Below are 23,283 nucleotides of genomic sequence, written 5' to 3' on the forward strand. Positions count from 1 at the left end.
TTTTTTGGCGAATTTTGACACACCAAGCTCAAAAGGTTGCCCATCACTGAGCTAGGCCATCATAAGTTTGGACAAGGAAACTCTTGAAAGCACAATAAGCTATAGTAGAGGGTCGGTTTGTGGTGCTCTTGTATATGTTTGCATACGTCTCATTATCTGCATGCTTGCGCGGGAGTGAACTCCATTCTGTTTAATGAGACTTACCTCATGTGTTTTAGGCTTGCGCTAGTGAGTCATCCTTGTTTATGGTTTTTGAGCAAGGGCTCGCTGTGTGCAGGCCTCGAGGATCTGTGAGTGCAGTTGACCCTTGAGATGTGCTCAGAGGGAAGGAGAGCAAGGGCTCTTGGCTCAGCCAGCTGGCTGGCTGGCTCTTCCTGGCCCTGTCACTCAGCCACTGAGCCTATTTATAGCCATGATCTGTCCCCTCGACTCAGCTGCTGGCTCTCATCTGCAGTGGGAGGGAAGGGAGGGGGCCCCCCTCTTAGCCTCTGCCCTCCTCCTCCTCTCCACTTTTCCTGTGCTTGGTAGGAACCTGTAGCTGCTCCTAGAGCCTGGGAGGCTCTTTGTGTAGAAACTGTCCCCCTCCTGTTGCTGGCAGTGCTGAAAATAGAAAAGGTAGACACTCGCTGGGCTTGTTCGGTTGGGGAGGAAATTGGGGGGTAGGTTATTGGGGAGTAATTGGGAAGGGGATTAATTGGGCAGGGGGCTGCTTTGGGATCCAAAGTGTCTTTCTTTCAGTGTGCTGCTTGCTGGGTGTGAGGGGCTATTTTTAGCCAGGTATGAAGAAGGCCTGGAGGAACACGAGGGGCCATCAAATGGCTGGAGCTGATCCCTTCAACATATGGCTGTGTGTGCACACACCATGGGATCAAGGCATGGTTTAAGTGGGCAGGGATGTTCGTTTATTGATTATCTGAATTATCCGTTCATCAGAAATGAGCTGCCAGGCATTGATGAAACTAGGAGCATCCTGTTAGGCAGGGATGAAAAATTCATTTTCTGAATACTGTTTGGTGTAGTTGCTTAGAGTGCCACCAGGGTTCAAATTGCCATGGAGCTCACTGGGTGACCTTGAAGGTCAGCCACACTGAACTCTCTCAGTCCTAACCTACCTCACAGGGTTGTTGTGGAGATTAAATGAGGAGTTCTTTAGGGGGGGAAGGATAGAAATGTAATAAATAAATACATAATCTAGAAACTGGCAAAGATGGAGAGAGCAAGATCTAAAGTGTAAATAAGAAAAAGAAAAAATACTGATAAAAGTTTTTATCTGCTTTTAGTGTTAATATTGCTTTAACTTTTTGGAAGTCTTAAATTATTGTTGTTAATTTCTCTTCATTGATATTTTTGTACTGTTTTTTGGAAACTGTTTTGAGGTTGTTGTTTTACAATCAAGCCATGTTTAAATTTTATGAAAATAAATTAAAAATAAAAATCCCAGAAGCCCAGCTTGGTGGGATGATGGAGTGTTTCCTTTTAAAGAAATCAAATGGAGTAGGGGACCATAATGGTGGTGTTTACTTGCTCATTGATAGGAAATGCAGAAATTTAGTCTTTGATCTCTGATATGCTATAGAGACTGCTAGCAAAGCAGGGTGTGTTTGTGTGCCCCATTCATATCTTCAGCATACCCATTGGTGCATGAGAATTTAACCATAGCAAGGCATGTCTGAATGAGTTTTAAGTCTGCAGGTTGGGAGTGTCTGATTTTTGTTTGCATTGAACGACTGTGATCCTGATGGCTGAACATTGTGAGATCCAAATTCCTGATTCCTTTCCTTTCTTTCGATTAACACCACTCACATAGAGAGCTCTCAGCAGAGGGAAATGCCTGTGAATTTGAGTGGAGACGCCCCTACCAGGAAATCCACAGTGTGAGGAAAACTAAGAACCTGAAAAAAATTAACAAGTTCCTAGTTCTTTTTGAACATCATTTTATGGAGAGAGCAAAAGAGGTCCCTTGTGCTTCAAACAGCTGCAGAAGTCAGAAACTGAAACACCACACTCTTCCTGGTATGGAGGTGCAATGGTGGGGAAAGTTTCATCTAGGTGCATGCACCTGTGTATATGTATGTGAAAGGCAAGGGGGAAAAGAGGCCATGACCCTGAAGGAGGGATCCTAGTGGGTAGAGGGGTGGCGGGTGAAGTCATCTCATGGGCATTGTGCTTTGAGTGGCATATTTCACTTTAAGCAGAGTATAATTACTGCATTGCAGTGAGCTGGAATAGATGAGAACATGAGACTCTAAATCTCACGGTTGTGGGTTGGAGCCCCACATTGGGCAAAGATTCCTGCATTGCAGGGGGTTGGACTAGGTGACCCCTATGGTCCCTTCCAACTCTCTAACTCTGTGATTCTACTTCTTCTATAGTTGTCTGGTTGCTCCTATTGAGACAGAAACCGGAGAGTATGTTAATAGCATTACATTGACTTAGAATCATAGAACTGTGGAGTTGGAAGGGACCTCAGGGTCACCTAGTACCCCTGCAATGCAGGAATCTCAACTAAAACATCCATTACAGGTGGCCATCCAACCCCCAAGGAAGGAGTCCACAGCTTCTCCTTCCTTGAGGGAGATTGTTCAACTGTCGACCAGAAGGTCTTCCTGATGTTTACTCAGAACTCCTTTCTTGTAACTTGAAGCCATTGGTTTGAGCCCTACCCTATGAGTCTCCTTCAAGAGATCCTACTCCACCTTCCTTGTTTTTCAGAAAGGACCCACCCTGGAGTAGGGCATGTAGAGATGTGCTTTGCCAAGGGTTAGATAGGAAGTCCCTTTAAAGCAGGGGTAAAGCTAAAGGTAAAGGGACCCCTGACCATTAGGTCCAGTCGTGACTGACTCTGGGGTTGCGCGCTCATCTCGCATTATTGGCCGAGGGAGCCGGCGTATAGCTTCCAGGTCATGTGGCCAGCATGACAAAGCTGCTTCTGGTGAACCAGAGCAGCACACGGAAACACCATTTACCTTCTTGACGTGCTTTCGAACTGCTAGGTTGGTAGGAGCTGGGACCGAGCAATGGAAGCTCATCCCGTCACAGGGATTCGAACTGCCAACCTTCTGATCGGCAAGCCTTAGGTTCTGTGGTTTAACCCACAGCACCACCTGCGTCCCTACAAAGCAGGAGTAGAAAGCCTTTTTTTGGCCCAATGGGCACCTTTCAAAGGACTGCATGCCAGCAGTGGTGGTGGGGCCCATAGGCAAAAGCGGGTGACTCCACTAGGTCATTACTCAAAAGCCAAAGGTTCCTAAACATAAACACCCTCCCCTATCTATCAATGTGATAGCAGAGACAGTGTTGTGTAGTGGTTAGAGTACTGGACCAGGATCCAGGAGACCAGGGATCAAATTCTCCCCCTTGACCATGAAGCTCACTGAGTCCTTGCTTCTCTCAGCCAAACCTACCTCACATGTTTGCTATGAGGATAAAATGGGGAGGCGGGGAATGGTACAAGCCACCTAGGAGGAAAAAAGTAGGATATAAATGCAATAAATGAATAAGTATTTATTCATTTAAATACTTGCCAATGGGCATGATCAGAGCTCAAGGGGACATTCTGGCTGGCCAGAAGCAGGGGTGGGGATGGGCCTGAAGGAGGGTGAAGCCTGGGGAACAGTCCAGTGCTGGGTCCTCCAGGCCTGAGCTTCCCCATGCTTGCTTTTTGAGACAGCTTGGCTACTGGGAAAATGACTTGACCAAAATTTGAGTGGCAAATAAATAATGGTCTTTCAAGTGTTGAGAGCACATTGCCCTTCATAATTTTTAACAGCCACCCTTAATAAGTATTTTGGGAGAGGGGCCATAGCTCAGTGCTAGAGCACCTACTTTACATGCAGAAGCTCCCCAGTTCAATCCCCGACAGCTTCAGATGGGGCTGGGAATGTCCCCTGCCTGAAACCCTGGAGTTTTATGGGGTTTAAGGCAGGGATTTTTCCTGGATCCTACCTGGAGCTGGCAGAGATTGAACCTCAGTCCTTCCTTCCTTCTGCATGCAAAGCAGATGCTCTACCACTGAACAACTGCCCCATAGGAAAGAAGGAATAGGATCTGTCTGTCTTCACAGAATCCTGGTAAGGAAATATGCTTCTGATTTGCTCCCTGGATAGACTTTGATCAAACTGACTTGTAGGCAGCAATTCTCCATGGTTAGTCAAAGCAAAGTCACCCATCTGCAAGAAGACAGTCCAGATTGCTTTCTGGAAAAGGTGGCCGAGCTGACTGCAGTTTCTATATCTAGGAGTCCCTGGAATGATCAGATGGGATTTCTCTTGAAAGTCCATCCCTGTGGAATCTAGCCAGCCAGCCAGGGCATGTCCAGGTGGCTCCAATTTCAGGGTCTCGGGCACTTCTGATCCTTCCTTGGCAGATGTGCTGAATTCTGCAGCCCCGGGTGATTTTTACACTGGGCCACACAGATGGATGAACAACGGGTGCAGGGGGGTTGGCTGCTTGAGGTAAAGTGGAGGCGGTTGTGTGATGCTATAGCACTGAGCTTGGCAATGTGTGGAGCCACTGGATAGCACATGCTTTTCTTCTCCTTGGCCATTTTGCCAAAGAAGCAGGTATGACTAACTCAAATGCATGTCAGAGCTGCTCTTCTAGGTCCGTCTAGCTCAGCAACATGGCAATCAAGGACAGTGGATTAATATCTTAAAGATATTAAGCTGTGCTGGTTGGGGCTTATAGCAGCTGTAGTCCAAGGAATCTGGCAAACAAAAGGCTGATGTTGTTGACAATATTGAGCTGGATGGGGCAATGGCCTGACTTGGCATAAGACAGCTTCCTGCAAGAGACTTCTGGGGACAGAGGGATGGAGAACAGACAAAACAAGTTGCAGGAACTGTGGTGATACTTACAGGAGCTGTAGAGAGAAGGAGGCGACTCCCAAGCCTTCTCTTAGGGCTGGCTGGTTTTAGGAGGAAAGATCAGATGCTTTGCTCTAGTCCTAATTCCATTGTTAGGTGACAGTCACAATCTGCAGATCCTTAGCCCCAAAGCAGGGGCTGCATGGATGAAGCTGTGAGTAAGGATTGCTCTACATTTGCCTGTCAAAGCAATGATGGCTATGAGTGGTGTGAGACATGTGAGAAGTGAAAGAGGGGGGTCTGGGTCCAAAAGAGGTGGAAATATAGATCTGACCCATGGGTGGGTAATTAACAAAAGAATCAGCTGCCTGTCTAGATTCAAAAACGGGGCTTTGCACACTCTTCAGTGGGAGAGAGCTTCCAGCAGAGTTAAAAACATTCTCAGAGTTAACAGTAGCATAGTGTGGAATATAGGTTGTTAAACCCTTTTGTGGTGCATGCTCTAGTTACCTCCCGCTTGGACTACTGCAATGCACTCTATGTGGGGCTTCCTTTGAATGTGACCCGGAAACTACAACTAATCCAGAATGCGGCAGCTATACTGGTGACTGGGAGCGGCCGCCAAGATCATATAACACCGGTCCTGAAATACCTTAATTTGCTCTCACTATGTTTCTGAGAACAATTCAAAGTGTTGGTAAAAGGTTAAGTCCAGTTGAAAACAACTCTGGGGTTGCGGCGCTCATCTTCCTTTACTGGCTGAGGGAGCCGACGTTTGTCTGCAGACAGTTTTTCCAGGTCATGTGGCCAGCATGACTAAGCTGCTTCTGGCGAAACCAGAGCAGCGCACAGAAATGCCGTTTACCTTCCTGCTGGAGCGGTACCTATTTATCTAGTTGCACTTTGATGTTTCGAACTGCTAGGTGGGCAGGAGCAGGGACCGAGCAACGGGAGCTCACCCCGTCGCGGGGATTTGAACCGCCGACCTTCCAATCGGCAAGCTCTAGGCTCAGTGGTTTAGACCACAACGCCACCCACATCCCTTAAAATGTTGGTGCTGACCTTTAAAGCCCTAAATGGTCTCAGCCCAGTATACTTGAAGGAGCATCTCCACCCCCGTTGTTCTACCCGGACACTGAAGTCCAGTTCCAAGGGCCTTCTGGTGGTTCCCACACTGCAAGAAGTGAAGCTACAGGGAACCAGGCAGAGGGCCTTCTTGGTAGTGGCGCCCACTCTGTAGAAATAAACTAACTGACCTTGAGAAGACATCTGAGGGCAGCTCTGTTTAGGGAAGTTTTTAATGTTTGATGTTTTGTCACTTTCTTCTTCTTCTTCTTCTTCTTCTTCTTCTTCTTCTTCTTCTTCTTCTTCTTCTTCTTCTTCTTCTTCTTCTTCTTCTTCTTGCCACCCAGAGTGACTGGGGAAACCCAACCAGATGGGCAGGGTATAAATAATAATATTAATTCTTATTATAATTATAATTATTTATCTTCCAATAATTTATCAATTGGAGCCAACTCCTAGGGGCTTAGGGGGCTTCACTCCCCCAATAAAATATTTGAGCCCCTCCCCCCAAGCTGATAGTGATTGTCATTCAAATGGTGTGTGTACATTGTGCCATGTGGTTGATTACACGGGGCAGGGCTTACCTACCCCCCCCAATGGCACCCCTGAATTTGTCTAATCCTCCTTTAAAGCTATCCAGATTGGCAGTCCTCATTAAAAGCTCATGAAAAGAATCCACCCACATACTTGTGATAGTGTGACTGATATAGGAAATTAAACACAAAGGATTGTGCCTAAGGAAGTTCTACCCAGAGTAGGCCCAAACTCCATTAACTAACTAACTACCGGTAACCATCTCCATTAATTTCAGTGGGGCTACTCCGTAGGGCCAACATTGGCATACAACACAACATTATTTGATTTGCTTGATATTTTTCTTGCACTATGGAGTGTATTCAGTATTCATTCTAAACAGAGCAAAAATAACCTAATATAGTCATAAGATTGCATAGAAAAGTTGCAATATTCCAAAATCCAAAAATCATGCCTGCCCATTTGTTTTAATCTATTTACATTTTTGTACCACTGCCTTTTCCCAGATAGGGCTGAAAGCAGCATACATAAAACAAAACACCCCTCCCCAATTAACAATGAAATCAACAATTTTCAATATATGAAAAACATAAGAGAAAACTATAGGGTTGTGCCCAGATAAGATATTTACCTCCAAACTCACTTTTCTGAGTCAGGTGATGGGCAAAAACTTGGATGTCTTATCATTGACTGCAAGGTGGAAATCAAGAAAAGTCTTTCATGTTTTGTGAATTGGATGAAATTTCCCAGCATAGCAGTCCATTCTGAGGGGGCAAAGCCTGCAAAATTTCAGTCAAAGATATGCATTTTCTTTTTGTACTAAGTACCTGTTATGTAGCGACACAGGTGGCGTTGTGGGTTAAACCACAGAGCCTAGGGCTTGCTGATCAGAAGGTTGGCGGTTTGAATCCCTGTGACGGGGTGAGCTCCCGTTGCTTGGTCCCAGCTCCTGCCAATCTAGCATTTCGAAAGCACGTCAAAGTGCAAGTAGATAAATAGGGACCGCTACAGTGGGAAGGTAAACAGCATTTCCGTGTGCTGCTCTGGTTCGCCAGAAGCGGCTTTGTCATGATATAGGAAATTAAATTAAATTCCACATGACCTGGAAGCTGTACGCCGGCTCCCTTGGCCAATAATGCGAGATGAGTGCTGCAACCCCAGAGTCGGTCACGACTGGACCTAATGGTCAGGGGTCCCTTTACCTTTACCTTTACCCCTGCTTTAAAGGGACTTCCTATCTAACCCTTGGCAAAGCACATCTCTACATGCTTCATTTGTGCCTCTACTGCCATTTGCACCAACCTCTGAATCGTGGGACGCTTACCTCGCTCTGTTTGTCTGCAATGGAAGCGGGGCCTTTTCCTCTGTCTTTGTGGCTCCAAGGTTTCGAGACAGCCCGGGCCTTGGTCGCACCTCTAGCTGTTGAGGCTAGTCCCTATGGTTCCTATGGGAAACCGGGACTCGCTAGACGAATTTTTCGTAGGACGAATTGAGTCCTGGAATGAATTAAATTCGTCTAGCGAGGCACCAATGTACCTTGAAACGGTTATGCTCTTGTACCTAAGTGAAACCATTATGAATGTAACTAATGCTTTTTCTCGGTGGGGAGGGGTGTTATGTATTAGTGTATATAGTTTTCCCTCAGGTCCTTGACAGTTGTTTTAGGAGGGATCTTTAGCAGGGATCTTTGAATTATGTTTGATACATTGTTTGATACATCAGCAATGCAGTTCAGTTCAGTTCAGTTCTGGCTTCCGAATAAAGAGCTTCTTGAAGAATTGCTGTGTCGTCTACCCACTGTTTCCAGAGAGTGGTAGGGGATGCTTTATCCCATGTTGATAGTCTCTCAGTCAATTCCCTGGTGGCCCACTGGAATGTGGACTCTGAAGCGCCCTCTCCCATTGCATGGAGCCCGGACAGCACCACCACCACCACCAGTGGAAGCAGTCCTTATGAGGCCTGGGAGGTGAGTGGCAGGAACTCAGGACCTCAGCAGGGCATAGCTGTCAACTTTCGGATTTGAAAATAAGGGATTGGCAGCCTCACCCATCCCGGGGACAGTCTACGGTATATCTAACAATCCAGGATAACAACGGGAAATGGTGCTGGAATAAGGGAATTTCCAGGGAAAAAAGGGAAGGCTGACAGCTGTGGCTTGGAATAAGGGAGTTTCCCACAAAAAAGGGAGGGTTGGCAGCTATGCAGCAGGGAAGTCCTGGGCAGCAGCAGCAGCAGCAGCACCACCACCAGCAGCAGTGGAAGCAGTCCTTAAGGGGCCTGTGAGGTGAGTGGCAGGATCAGGGCCCTCAGTACTTTGACTATGACTGTGTGAAGAAGCGATTCCTGCATTTGCAGGGGCTTGGGCTGGATGACACTTGGGGTCCCTAACAGCTCTCCCCTTCTATGATTCTGTGAGCTATATTTGTCATAATATCACATACCATCACAATTTTGATGACATTTAATTTTGATGACATTTAATTATCCTTTCGTTGTGGTTCTGAAGTGTGCAGGATGTTTGGAACTGACAAGTATTTTGCAAGACACTTGCTGATTCAGGATGTATATGGCATTTGTGTGATAGAGAGAGAGAGAGAGAGGCAGAGAATGGTGACCATTTTGATTCCATTCTTCCTTGGCCCCCTTCCCAGGAACCTTGATAAAATCAGGCCTGCTTCTGGCATTTCCAACAACTTTTATCTCCATTTTTATATATTTTGGCAATCTTATCTGGTGTAAGATGCCATCAATATAACATTTTCATCATGTTCTCTTTAATTCCAGCGCAAGCTGTGAATTTCATTGTTGTTTTCAGCAACCTCTCCCATTGAATTTTATAAATTGGTTTGCCCATATCTTGTGCCCATTTGGTCATAATGCATTTTATTTCCTCATCTTTCAGTTCCCATTCCAGGAGATATTTATAAATTTTTGATAGTGGTTTGGTCTTGTTGTCAGTTATTAATTCTTGTATCTTGGATTTCTCTTTTGCAAACCCTATTGCTTTATGCTCCTTGAATAAACTTTGAACCTGGATGTACTGCAGCCAACTGGCACAATTTGATTTTATCTGATCATATGATTTCAACATTATTTGGTCTCCTTTTTTTTCTATTAGGTCCTGATAAGTTAGCCAATTTCCTTTCTTATTTCCCCCTCCCATTGCTGTCATTTCTAGTGGAGAAGCCCACCACGGGGTTTTGGGTTCCAATAGATCTTTAAATTCCAACCAAGTTCTAAATAATGTTTTCTTTAATACATAATCCGAGAATTGTTTGAACTTTTTACCCTCTCCCTGCACTAGGTAAGTGTGCCACCCAGTCGTGTTCCTAAATCCCTCAACTGCCAATATTTCCTCATCCTCCAATGAAAACCATTCCTTAAGCCAGCATAGGCAAGCGGATGCGTGGTAGATTCTGAGGTCTGGGACCCCCCATCCTCCCCTCTCTTTGGTATCAGTAAGCAATTTAAACTGTATCCTCGCTTTCCCCCCCAGCCAAATGAAATTACTTAGATCTTTCCTCCAGTTGTCAAATATTTCTTTTTTGCCTACTATGGGCAGCATCTGAAACAGGAATAGTACCTTTGGAAGAATTGCCATTTTAATTGTAGCTATTCTACCTGAGAGGGAGAGCTTCAAATCCTTCCATCTCTCCATATCCTTTTTGATCTCCTTCCATGTTCTTCCATAATTGTTTTCAAATAGATCTATATTATTTACACTAATTATTATGCCCAAATATTTAAATTTTTTTACTATCTCCCACCCTATAGATTTCTCCATTTTTCCCAATTCATTTTTCCTTATATTTTTGACCATCACCTTGGTTTTTTTTTTTCATTGATTCTGAGCCCTGATACTTCCTCAATTTTTTTTAAAACTTCTCTCAAATTTTTGATCGATTCTTTTGGTTCTTCTATCATTACTAACATGTCATCGGCAAATGCATTGATCTTGAATTCTTTTCCTTTAACTTTAATTCCTTTAATTTCTTTGTCTTCCTTGATATCTACTAACAAAAATTCAATTGATAAGATAAATAACAATGGGGAGAGGGGGCACCCCTGTCTTGTTCCTTTTCCTATCTCAAATTCCTCCAACACCTCCCCATTCAGAATTAACTTTGCAGATTGTTTATTGTATATCGAATTGATTCCCTCAATGAATTCCCCCTTTATACCATAGATATCTAGCGATCTTTTCATAAACATCCAGGATAACGAATCAAAGGCTTTTTCAATATCAAGGAAGACAAAGGCCGCTTTTCCCCCCGGTGTCCATTCCAAGTACTCTATTAAGTCCAGGAGAATCCTTATGTTTCTAGCCATCTTCCTTCCTGGTAAGAATCCTTGTCGATTCTGCCCTATAATTCTAATCAAAATCTTCTTTAATCTGCTGGCCAGGATATCAGCAAAAATTTTATAGTCTACATTAAGAAGTGAAATTGGCCTAAAATTTCCCACATGTCTAAATTCTTCATCATCTTTCGGGATTAATATTACATATGCCTCTTGCCACGTTTTTGGCACTAACCCTCCTTCTAAAATTCCATTCACTAATTTTTGGTAAACACCTCCTATTTCTTCTTTAAAGATTTTATAATGCTAGCTGGATAAGCCATCTGTCCCTGGGGATTTGCCTATCTTAGATTTTTTAATAGCGTCATAAATTTCTTGCAAAGTCACGGGATTATTAAGTGCTTCTCTTTCTTCCTCCGTAATTGTTTCTCTTCTTCTTTTCGTAAAATAATTATCTAATTTTTCTTCGTCTGTCCTGCCTTTTTCATATAATTTTTTGTAATATTTGGTGAAACATTTTTGAATATCCTCTAATTTTGTTAACCTTTCCCCTCCATCTATGATCCCACTAATTGTTCTTTCCTTTTGAATCTTCCTTAATTTCCATCCTAATAATTTCCCTGCCTTATCTCCCCATTCAAAATTTCTTTGTTTAGCCCATTTTATTTTATTTTGTATTTCCTGGCCTACCAGTGCAGATAGCTCTTTCTGTAAAATTTTGATTCTCATCCCCAACTCTTCATTATTTGGGTTTTCCACTAATTCTTTCTCTTTCTTGCCAATTTCCTTCCTAATTTCTTCCATATTTTTCCCCTTTCTCTTTTAATTTTACTTTTTTGTTGGATATACAGTCCCCTAACAAAGGCCTTACCCACATCCCATGTTGTTGTTATATCTACTTCTTCTGATAAATTATTTTTATAAAATTCTTTTAATAATTCCTTCGTTTTTTTGACAAATATCTCATCATTTAAGATTCTTTCGTCCATTCTCCATTAAATTTTTTATTTTTGCCTTTAATTTTTATCATAATTGGGTTATGGTCCGTGATTGATTTAGTCATTATTGCACTTTTATCTACTTTTTGTATTAAACCAGGTGTTAGCCATATCATGTCAATTCTTGATGCTGTTTTTTTTGCATTTGAGAAATATGTAAATTTCTTCTCTGCCGGGTAGTCCCTCCTCCAGATATCTTCAAGTTCATAATTCCTTATCAAATTTGAAAAAATCTCTGGTAACTTCCCTCTATCTTTTTTCTTTTTCTTTGTTCTATCTAATTCTGGTTGCATTACCCCATTAAAGTCTCCTAATAAGATTATTTCTTCATCTAATATGTATTCTCCCATCTTCTCTCCCAATTTTTTAAAAAAATCTTTTTTGCAGCCATTTGGCGCATAGATGTTAACTACAATTACATTCCTTTCTGGTAGAATTAATCGCACCCCTACCACCCTTCCTTCATCGTCCTGGAACAATTTTTCAGATTTGATATTCTGTTTAACATAAATTACTACCCCTCTTTTCTTTTTTTTATTGCATGAAATAAATTCCGTTCCTAATCTTTTATTGATTAATACTCTCTCGTGCTTTTGAGAAATATGGGTTTCTTGAATTGTAATAATATTCCATGTATTCTTTTTTAATATGCGTTCTTCCTTATTTCGTTTACACTTATTATTTGAACCATTGGTATTCCAAGAAACAATATTAAAATCCATTGCTTTATTTAATTTCACAAATAATTTTCTAAAATATAATTCTACAAAGAATAAACAAAGAGGGGAGTTTCACTCTCGATATGAGTTTGGTAGAGGGTGTGCTGTATTCTAAATCCAATAAATCTAAAGAAAGAGGGTATAGTCGACTTTTATCACTCTATTATTTACAACCTCAGAATTATTTCTCACTTAAACTTACAGAAAAGAGAACACAACAGGTCAGGTTTTCAGTTCAAACTATTCTTACTAATCCACCAATCAGTCTTTCAAGTTCGTCTCCCCCTTCCTCACTTTCCTTAAAAAGTTCTTTCCTATTTCTGTTACAGAATTTCTCCGCTTCTCCCACCGATCTAAATGTTCTTTTTCTACCTTTAAAGACAAAGGTGAGCCCCTCGGGATACTCCCAAGCAAACCAAATCCCCTGCTTTGTTAGGGCCTCTGTCAGATTTTTATAAGCCTGTCTTTTCATTCTAAACCTCCTGAGTATTTCTTTAAATATGGCTATCGTCCTCCCTTCAATGGTTAAGTTTTCTTGCTTCTTTTTTTGAAAAATTGTTTCTTTCAAAAATATAGAATTCAAAATTAACATACAATCACCAGGACCCTTAATATTTTTTGCTCTATCAATTCTTATTCTATAAATTTTCTCAATGTCCAATGCTAGGTCCTCTTCCTTGACTTGCAGCCATTCAGCCAGTCCTTTAATTATTTTCTCTTCCACTTGTTCATTTGCGGTTTCCGGTACACCTCTCATCCTTAAATACAGTTCTTTTTGCTTCATCTCAAGGAGAGCAATTTGATCCGCTAAGTCCTCCTGTACCTTCTTCCTCTTATGCTCTTCTTCCTCATCTTTCTCTCTTGCAGCCTTCATCTCTTTATTGTCCATTGTGACTTTCTTTATGGCTTCTTCTTGTTTGCTCACTTTTGCATTCAGATCTTTTATGGCTTTATCCAGTTCTTTATTTTTACCGTGTAGTTCCTTCATTTGGCCAGTCAGGTCTGCAATCATTTTTGAATTTCCTTCAATTTTGGATTGAAGGTTGAATTCTACAGAGTCTAGTTTTTCATTTAGTGACTTGTTCATTTCCGTTATAAGTTCCTTTATGTCAGCTAGAGCATCGTTGTCACTTGGGTTTGTCATTGATTGTCTCCTTTGTTGATTTCCTGCCATTGTTGTCACAGACCCTTGTTGTTCTTTGTATTTTTTTAGAGGCATGCTCTGCTGTATTTTCTCCTTTTATCAAGTCTATCTTTCAGGATGCTTCCGTGTGCTTTAACCCTCTGAATTTTGACAGGATCCCCTTTATTCTCTTTCTTGGGAGCTCCCTTCCCCAGGGAGAGAGACTCTCATCAAAGGCAGCTCTTTGTTCTTTTCTGGCAGCTTGCCAGAGGGTTAGATTGTAGCGCTCCCACCCACTTCGCTTGATATTGTAATCCTTTTAGCTGTGCGAGCCGTGCGAGCTGTCACGTCGCTTTCCCTTTCTCTCCCTCCTCCTCTCCGTCCTCCCCCCCCCGTCTTCTCTGCCCAGAAAAGGTCCTTTAGCAGAGCCTGGCACTCATCCAAGTCTCCATTTTGAAACAAAGTTCTTAACTCATTTATTTGGGATTATTTCATTTTTATATTTTCTCACTCCCCTCTTGCCCAGTCTATGGTTTGAATCTCAATGCCTTTTTTCAGTAATCCACAGGGCTATCAGCCGCAAGTCCGTAGCGATACGTAAAAAGTTCCTTCGACTCTTCCCCCCGCCCGTGCTGTAGTTATAGCCCTCTTTAAAAAGTTCTCTTTACAACTCACGGGTCTGTATTTTCTGCTTTTTCTTTAGTCGAAGAGCTCTGGTGCTTTCTAGGCGAGTCCCTGGGGCGCCGCGTCTGCAGTTACTTTGTAGCGGTCGCTGCTCTTGCCGCCGCCACCGCCGGTATCGCGTCTGGCTCCTCTCTGCCGCTTTCACCTTTTGGGGTGCCGCCGCAGAGTTCCGCCACTCTACGCTGTTTTTATTATCTCGGCAGGGGTTCCGTACCCCTGCCTTTATATATGGGGGGGGTTCCAGGGGCCAAACGCCCCCCAGTATATTAATTAACTGCAGTTTTCGCTCCGCTTTATCAGAGCTTCTTCTTCCCGACCCGCTCGCTAGCGGACCTTCACCGGAAGCTCCAGGCCTGCTTCTGGATGGACTTTGCCCAGATAATTCTATAATGACATATGGAAAATATTTGAGCGGTTCACAGTTCTAGCTGTCTAGAAAGCAACCAGGGCATGACTTTTTTTTTAATGAGGCAGGTCAGGGTTGATGCCTTGGCATTCTGTGGAGGGAGGCCCAGTACCTGTACAAATCAAAGGATCCACGTGAACAGCCTTTAGCTGCATGAAGGGATGGCTCATTGTGTTTCTTGGCCTTTGGGCTTCTCTAGCTCAGTGATCCTGTGACTTCAAGAGCTGGTGCTGATGTTCCTCTTACCCCCAAACTGCTGCTATGCACACAGGCAAGGGACTTGCCTGCAATCAGCATTGCCTGAAGGCCTGAAGGCTTCTGATTAGAGAGAGAGAGGCGAATATGCCAATTTTGGTTTCTCAGTTTATCATTTTTCGAGGCATAATTTCAGTTCTCCACATTTTCACAGCATTTTTTTAAATGTCCATGAAAATTAATCAATTCACATTTCAGATTCTCCTACCTTTTGCTAATGGACATAAGCCTGTATGCAATTTTGCCCAAGATACACTCTTTTTCTTTTTCTTTTTCTTTTTGCAGAACAATTTCCCCTAATATAATGAATTTTTGGATGCTATTATTACGAGTGTGTGTGTGTGTGTGTGTGTGTGTATGAATGAGGGACGTGGGTGGCGCTTTGGGTTAAAACACAGAGCCTAGGGCTTGCCGATCAGAAGGTCGGTGGTTTGGTGGTTTGCATCCCCACGACAGGGTGAGCTCCCGTTGTTTGGTCCCAGCTCCTGCCCACCTAGCAGTTCAAAAGCACGTCAAAGTGCAAGTAGATAAATAGGTACTGCTATAAATAGTCAGGAAGGTAAATGGCATTTCCATCAAATTGTATATTATTCCCTATATCCTGTGCCCACTTAATCATTACTGAATCATTACTGATTTAAATTCCTCATCTTTAGTTTCTCATTCCAAAGATATGCCATATACCTTCTTTATTAATTTAGAGTTGTCATCTATAACATCCCTTTGGAATTTGGGCACTGTATGGGTAAATCCTTTTTTGTTATCTTCTTTAAAGATTTCATTCAGTTGTCTGTGGTGCAACCAGCTCTGAAGATATTCCTTTATTTCATCATACTCTTTCAATTTTAGCTTTCCTTCCTGTTCAATTAATAATTCTCTATATGTTGGCCATATTCCTTTCTTTGAAGACGTTTCAGATTACAATGCTTCAACAGGTGATATCCACCTAGGTTCTAGTAATCTAGGTTCTTATATTTTCCCCAAACCTTTAGTCAAGACCTTATTATGTGCTTATGAAATCCTTTATGTACCTTTGCTTTCCCATACCATTAATATGGATGGATCACTGCCTTGTCGTGGTGAAGGGTCTTGAATAACTCAGAGAAGCTATGAGCTATGCCGTGCAGGGCCACCCAAGATGGACAGGTCATAGTGGAGAGTTTTGACTAAACGTGATCCACCTGGAGCAGGAACTGGCAAGCCACTCCAGTATCCCTGCCAAGAAAACTCCATGGACAAAGACAACAGGCATATAAAAGTTATGACGCTGGAAGATGAGCCCCTCAGGTCGGAAGGCGTCCAACATGCTACTGAGGAAGAGCGGAGGACAAGTACAAGTGGATTCAGAGCTGATGAAGCGGTTGGGCCAAAGCCGAAAGGTCGCTCAGTTGCGGATATGCCTGGAAGCGAAAGGAAAGTCCGATGCTGTAAAGTAAAAATATTGCATAGGAACCTGGAGTGTAAGAAGCATGAACCTTGGTGAGCTGGATGTGGTCAAAAATGAGATGGCAAGAATAAACATTGACAGCCTGGGCATCATTGATCTAAAATGGACAGGATAATCATCATATCTACTACTGTGGGCCAGAATCCCATAAAAGAAATCCCATAAAAGAAATGGAGTGGCCCTCATATCGCCCTTTAAGGCCAATTACGGGCGCGACCTCAGAGCATTCCCAGGGAGGGAGTGGGAAGAGGAGGAGGGACCCGCAGCAGAGGACTGGGCGGAGGAAATGGAGACAGTGCACCAGCAGCTCAAGGAGCATTTAGAAAGGGCCAAGGAATCATACAAGAAGGGAGCGGACCGCCACCGGTGACCAGGAGAGGTCATCAGGGTGGGGGACAAGGTGTGGCTGTCCTTGGAAGAGCTACCAGCAATGGGGAGGTGCAAGAAGTTGGCACCCAGACGCTTGGGGCCGTTCACAGTCACGCATCAGATCAATCTGGTGGCGTTCAGGTTGGAACTCCCAGACTCCATGAGGATACACCTGGTGTTTCACAGGTCGTTGCTATCCCCTTACAGGGAAAGCACCAGGTTCAGGGAAAGCACTACATCACTGACAGACATCCCGAGGGACAGGGAACCGCAGAAACTGAATGTAGCCACTGAAATCCTGGACTCACAATGGGGGGAGGGGGGTCTGGAGTACCTCATGGCCTGGGAGGACACTCCGGCCACCCAAAATGCCTGGGTGCCGGCTCCCGCGGGGCAGGAGGAATACTTAGTGGAGGAATTTCATGCGCTGTTTCCACACAGGCCTAAACCCTGGCACATCGGGAGGGAGGCATCAGAGGCACCCGCAGGGGAGGGGGGGAAAAACCTCAGGGGAAGAAGAGCCGCAGGGATCGCTGTGGGAATGGGAAGCAAGGTTTCAGGATCGGGGAGAGGAGTACGAGTTTGGCACTCCTTCCAGTGCAGAAACCCCGATCATGGACTGGGAACAGGTGTTCACTCCCACGGGCTCAGACGAGACGGACTTCCTAGGGTTTCAGTCGTCACCTCCAGTATCATCGCAGGGCTCCGAGTGGGAGAACGTTTTCACCCCCACAAGCTCGGATGCCACGGAGTTTTTGGGATTCCAATCCTCTCCACAGTTACCCATCTCCTCGGGGGAGGAGGGGGGCCTGGAGGGGGGTGGATGTAAGGGAGGGAGGTTACAGAGAACCCCCCCTCTCATCAGAAGCAGCCCGTCTCCAAGCAGTCATGAAAGCGCGGGGTCTGAAGGGGTGTCAGGAAACGGAGAAGTGTCCCAGGGGGCGCCACTCACAACAATGTCACCCCCCTCAGGTATGACACCCGGGGTGGACCGCACCCCCGCGCCCCCCTTCCTCCACCACTAAGTTCACCTTTAATGTGAACTGAATTGAATACCTCTCCTACTCCTAGTTCTGATTGTGTGCTTGTGTCCTACTTTACAGAGGATAACCCTCTATTTGAAGAAATCTTCAATCTGGAGTGCTGCCTGGTCCAAACCCAGTGTTTGTTTGTTTGTTTGTTACATTTATATCCCACCTTTTCTTCCAATGAGATATAAGTGATGGTGTTGTAAGCTGTGAGGGACAGGGGATATCGCGAAGTCCCTCCCCTCCTGAGTTCCAGCCCATCCCCGAGCGCAGGGGAAAGCAGGGAGAGCTCCGTCTCAAGTGGGGAAGCAGGAAGTGGGGTCCGAGGCTCAGACAGGGTAGCGGAGCCAGCGTCCCAGGTGAGACAGGAAGGGGGAAGCAAGGGGGGCAGACCTGTCCCCCCAACTCCGGAATTGCGCCGAAAACGTAGGGGGAAGAGGATGGGTCTCCCCAAGTTGTTACGTTGGAGAAAAACGCGCCAAACGCCATTCGGAGGTTCTGATTCAAGCGGATAAGATGTGTCTCTGTAAATAGCAGTTGCCTTTAGCACTGTAAATACGCAGCACCAATAAAAAGATAAAATGCAGAGCTGTGTAGAGTCATTACTCTGAAGTAGCCCACTCCGGCCACTGTGACAGCAACCTCCGAATCATTTTTTGGGCTACTTTGGAGTTGCCGGGATGAGCGCGCCAGAAGCGGAGAAATGGCGGCAGATCGCGGAGAAAGCCCAGCAGGACCTGCAGCAACTGGCGTTGCAGGCACAGGGAGAATTAAAGGCAGCTAAGCAAGAAACGGAGAAGGTCAAGGAGGACAGGCAAAACCTTGCTGAACAGGTGAGAGCGCTACAGGAAAAAGAGCAGCAGTTAAGGGCGGTAGCGGTAGACCTCCAGAACAAGTTGGATGCAGAAAAAAACAAGGTGGGAGGGGCCCCCCAACTCCAAGTGCTGCCAGGAAGGAGAGCGGGCACCCTAGTAAGCAAGTTCAACGGAGATCCGAGGGAGTATCATGGCTTTGAGACTGAGATCTTGTATGCCCTTGAGCTGCACAATGATGAGTTCCCTGATGATGCGCACAGAGTAGCGTTTATAGTGGAACACCTTACCGGGGCAGCAAGGGAGTGGCTCAGACCGTTAATCGCGACAAAAAATCCTTGCATGAAGAATGTCAAACTATTTTTAGAAGCTTTAAGAGTAATGTATGCGTCTGATAGTCATATGGACCATACCAAAGAGGAACTGCATAATTTACGCCAGGGAAAAATGACAGTTCGCGAATATTGGTCAAGATTCACCATGCTGGTGCACAGACTGGGGTGGGAACTGCATTCGGCTCCGATGCAAGCTGCGTTCTATTTGGGGTTGCATGAGGATGTCAAGGATGAGCTCTCGAGAGGTCCAAAGCCCAATAACATGGATGAGCTCAGCAAAGCGGCTCTGGCGGTGGGGGTGAGACAGGAATCCTGGTGGAACGACAAGCAAGCAACGCGCGCAAAGCGGGCTTGGTTCCCACGGTCTCAGGAGAAGCCACTCCCCCAACAGCCCTTCCAAGCCACGCCTGGGGCCAGCCAAGACCAGGAACCCATGCAAATTGATAGCGCGCGTGCGGGGGGGCTTTTAAAACCCCAGCGACGCCAAGACGCAAGGAGGGCAGGGGCGGAAACTGCTTCCTCTGCAACTCCCCCCAGCATCTCGTCAGAGACTGCCCACATCGCAGGGAGTGGCAAGGAAAGGCGGGAACGGTTGTGCCTTCCCCCACTGAAGCAGCACCACAGCAGGGAAACGAGACAGCCTGGCTGCAGGAGACAAGGGGCAGCAGCCAGGCGCAATCGGCAGACAACAGCCCCAGCCCACCCACCCACACAGCGAGGAGCAGCGCCAGCCCACCCCCCCCAGAGCAGGGGTGGTTCTAGAAGTGACGCTAACGCTCCCAAATTGGTATCCCCTGACGGTTCTTGCCTTAATTGACAGCGGAGCATCTGCCAACTTCTTTTCGAGGGACTTTGCAGAAGCACACCAGATCCAGCTTCTGCAGCTGGACTTTCCCCTGCACGTCTCCACCATTGACGGCAGGGAGTTACTGGGAGGGGCCATCACCCATCAGACCCCCCCATGAGAATGACGGTGGGACGGCACGCAGAGACACTGGCATTCAACGTCACCACCATCTCAGACCCCCCCATCGTCTTGGGCATGAGCTGGCTGGCGCGCCATGACCCCTCCATCAGTTGGCACCAGAGATGCATCACGTTTGGATCAGACTTTTGTCTGGAACATTGCATGCAGCACCAACCAGGGGAGGGGCCTCCCATAGCCACGGTGGCCACCATGCACGTCAAGGGGGGTGAGGCAATACCCAAGCCGTACTGGGACCTGCAGGAAGTCTTCAGCGAAGCGGAATCCGACCACCTACCCCCGCACAGGTCCTTTGACTGTCAGATCAACCTGGTGCCAGGGGCAACGCTACCCCCAGCCAAGCTGTACTCCATGTCAGACCAGGAACTGGAGGATCTGCGTGCGTTTATCGACAAGAACCTCAAGAGGGGGTTCATCAGAGAAAGCACGGCAGCAGGGGGCAGCCCGGTCTTCTGGGTGGACAAGACACACAACAGCGCCGCCTGGTGGTGGATTTCAGACGGCTGAACAACATGACGGAACCGGTGGCTTTCCAAATGCCCAGAGTGGACGATCTGCTGACAGCGGCACGCAGGGGCAAGATCTTCACCAAGCTCGACCTGAGGGGAGCGTACAACTTGATCAGGATCCGGGAAGGCGATGAGTGGAAGACCACGATGTTCACGCCTCTGGGCTCTTTTGAATATCTGGTGATGCCCTTCGGTTTGCAAGGGGGCTCAGCATGCTTCCAGGCCTTCATGCACCACGTACTGGGGTCCCTCCTCTTCAAGAACTGCTTGGTCTTCCTGGATGACATCCTTATTTACTCCACTGACCCTGAGCAGCATGTGAAGGATGTCAGGGAGGTGTTGCAGCGCCTGAAGGAGCACCACCTGTATGTGAAGCTGGAAAAGTGCAAGTTTCACACCAAGGAGGTGGACTTCCTGGGCTACAAGCTGTCAGACAAGGGGCTAGCGATGGACAAGGACAAGGTGCAGGCCATCCTGGACTGGCACAGCCCCAGGACGCACAAAGATGCCCAACGCCTACTAGGCTTCGCCAACTTCTACAGGAAGTTCATCAAGAACTTCTCGTGGGTAACGGCTCCCATCACTGACTGCCTGAGAGGCAAGCAGAAGTTCAGATGGACACCGGAGGCGCAAGCAGCGTTCGAAAGCCTCAAGAGGGTGTTCGCCTCAGACCAGAACCTGTTCCACGTGGTGCAGGATGCGCCCCTACGCGTTGAGACCGACGCTTCAGACAGAGCTGTGGGAGCGATCCTGCTGCAACTGGATGCCAACAGAGAGTGGAGACCCTGTGCCTTCTTCTCCAGAAAACTGACCCAGCCAGAGCGCAACTACACGGTGTTTGATAAGGAGCTTCTGGCGATCCATTCTGCGTTTAAACACTGGAGACACTTCCTGGTGGGCGCCAAGCACCCCATTCAGGTGTGCACGGACCACAAGAACCTGGAGTTCTGGAGGACAGCCAGGGTGCTCAACCAGCGGCAGATACGGTGGGCAGAGTTCTTCTCGCATTTCAACTTCTCCATCCACTACATACCGGGGGAGCAAAATGTCAGGGCGGATGCCCTCTCCCGCAAGCCAGAGTAATTGGAGGAGGAGTTGCCACCAGCACCCCGACACGTGTTTCCCCCGTCGGCATGGTCCTGCGGAGCAGCAGGGGTGAGCGAGGCAGAACTCACAGCACTGACGGCAGCAGATGAGTTTGCCAACCGCATTTTCAGAGAGCTGCGAGGGGGGAGGGAGCAAGCAAAAGACTTTGCAGAACGCAGGGGGCTGCTTTTTTACAAGGGAGCCCTGTACCTGCCAACCAACCAGCTCAGAGGTAAGGTCCTCAAGCAGATGCACGACAACCCAACGGCGGGTCATTTTGGAAGGGACAAAACCACTCACTTAGTCATGAGACACTTCTGGTGGCAAGGGTGCGGGAGGATGTTCGGGACTATGTAAGGGGCTGTGACACCTGCCAGCGAGCAAAGGTTGTCAGAGCAGCACCAGCAGGGTTGCTGGAGCCATTAGCCACACCGCACAGGCCATGGGAAGTAGTGTCCATGGACTTCATCACAGACCTGCCTTCGTCCAGGGGCAAGACCGCAGTGTTGGTGGTGGTGGACCTTATGTCCAAAATGTGCCATTTTATACCGTGTGCCAGGGCAGTCTCTGCAGAATAGACAGCCAAACTGTTTGTTGACCACGTATTCAGACTGCATGGATTACCTTTAAGAGTTATTTCGGATCGAGGCTGCCAATTTGTTTCCAGGTTCTGGCGGCGGCTCATGAACCTCCTGCAGGTGGAGGTCAGCTTGTCGACGGCTCGGCACCCGCAGACCAATAGACAGGCTTAGAGGGTCAACGCCATTCTGCAGCAGTACCTGAGATGCTACGTCAGCCAGAGGCAAACGGACTGGGTGGATCGCCTGCCACTGGCAGAATTTGCCTACAACAATGCGGTGCACGTCTCCACAGGGGTGTCGCCCTTTAAGGCCAACTACGGGCGCGACCTCAGATCTTTCCCAGAGAGGGAGGGGGAGGAGGAGGAAGAGGGCCCACAGGCAGAGGATTGGGCAGAGGAACTGGAGACGGTGCACCAGCAGCTCAGAGAACACTTGGAGAGGGCCAAGGCAGCGTACAAGAAGGGGGCAGATCGCCACAGGCGACAAGGGGAGGTCATCAGGGTGGGGGACAAGGTTTGGTTGTCCTCGGAGGGCCTTCCCACCAGAGGGCGGTGCAAAAAGCTGGCGCCCAGATGGCTGGGCCCCTTCACGGTCACGCAACAGGTCAACCCGGTTGCCTTCAGGCTGGCACTGCCAGAGGACATGAGGGTGCATCCAGTATTTCATAGATCGCTGCTGTCGCCGTATAGGGAAGGCAGCAGGCTCCGAGACAGCGAACAGACCCCCGAGGGAGGGGGGAGAGGGGAGGCAGGGAGCAACTCAATGAGGCCACGGCCATCCTTGATTCACGGAGAGGGGTGGGGGGCCTGGAGTACCTCATGGCGTGGGAGGATGCCCCGCCGTCCCAGAATGAATGGGTACCAGCCACTCAGATACAGGAGGAATTCTTGGTGGAAGAATTCCACGCCCTCTTCCCACACAGACCCAAGCCCTGGCACATGGAAAGGGAGGGGAAAGGGGAGGGGGAGGAGGTCGCAGAGAGCAGTTCACCATGGGGATGGGAAGCGGAGTTTGAGGACCCGGAGGAAGAGGTATGGGCGTCTCCGAGGTCCACCCGGTCAGAGGAAGAGGCAGACTGGCAGCGTATTTTTACCCCCACCAGCTCTGACGCCACGGACTTCTTGGGCTTTCAGTCTTCTCAGGCGGAAGGAGGGAGCTCGAGGGATTGGGGAGAGGTGTTCACACCAACAGGCTCGGACAGCACAGAGTTTTTAGGCTTTCAGTCGTCACCGACGCCCTTGGA

At 47.0% G+C, this 23,283-nt stretch overlaps 1 protein-coding gene across 2 annotated transcripts in view; it reads left to right on the forward strand.

The window, feature by feature from the left end:
- Positions 1–483: 483 nt before the first annotated feature.
- The window catches only part of MYO18B (myosin XVIIIB), a 231,471-nt gene continuing 208,671 nt past the window's right edge, over positions 484–23,283 (forward strand). Inside the window, exon 1 of one of the 2 annotated variants that reach the window (XM_088659924.1) lies at positions 484–615. The gene's annotated coding sequence lies outside the window, so the exon portion shown is untranslated. The remainder of the gene's footprint in view (positions 616–23,283) is intronic. The other variant, XM_088659925.1, reaches the window with a different exon arrangement.

This window comes from Zootoca vivipara, chromosome 16, assembly GCF_965207765.1.
Source record: "Zootoca vivipara chromosome 16, rZooViv2.hap1.1, whole genome shotgun sequence".
Classification (NCBI taxonomy): Eukaryota; Metazoa; Chordata; class Lepidosauria; order Squamata; family Lacertidae; genus Zootoca; species Zootoca vivipara.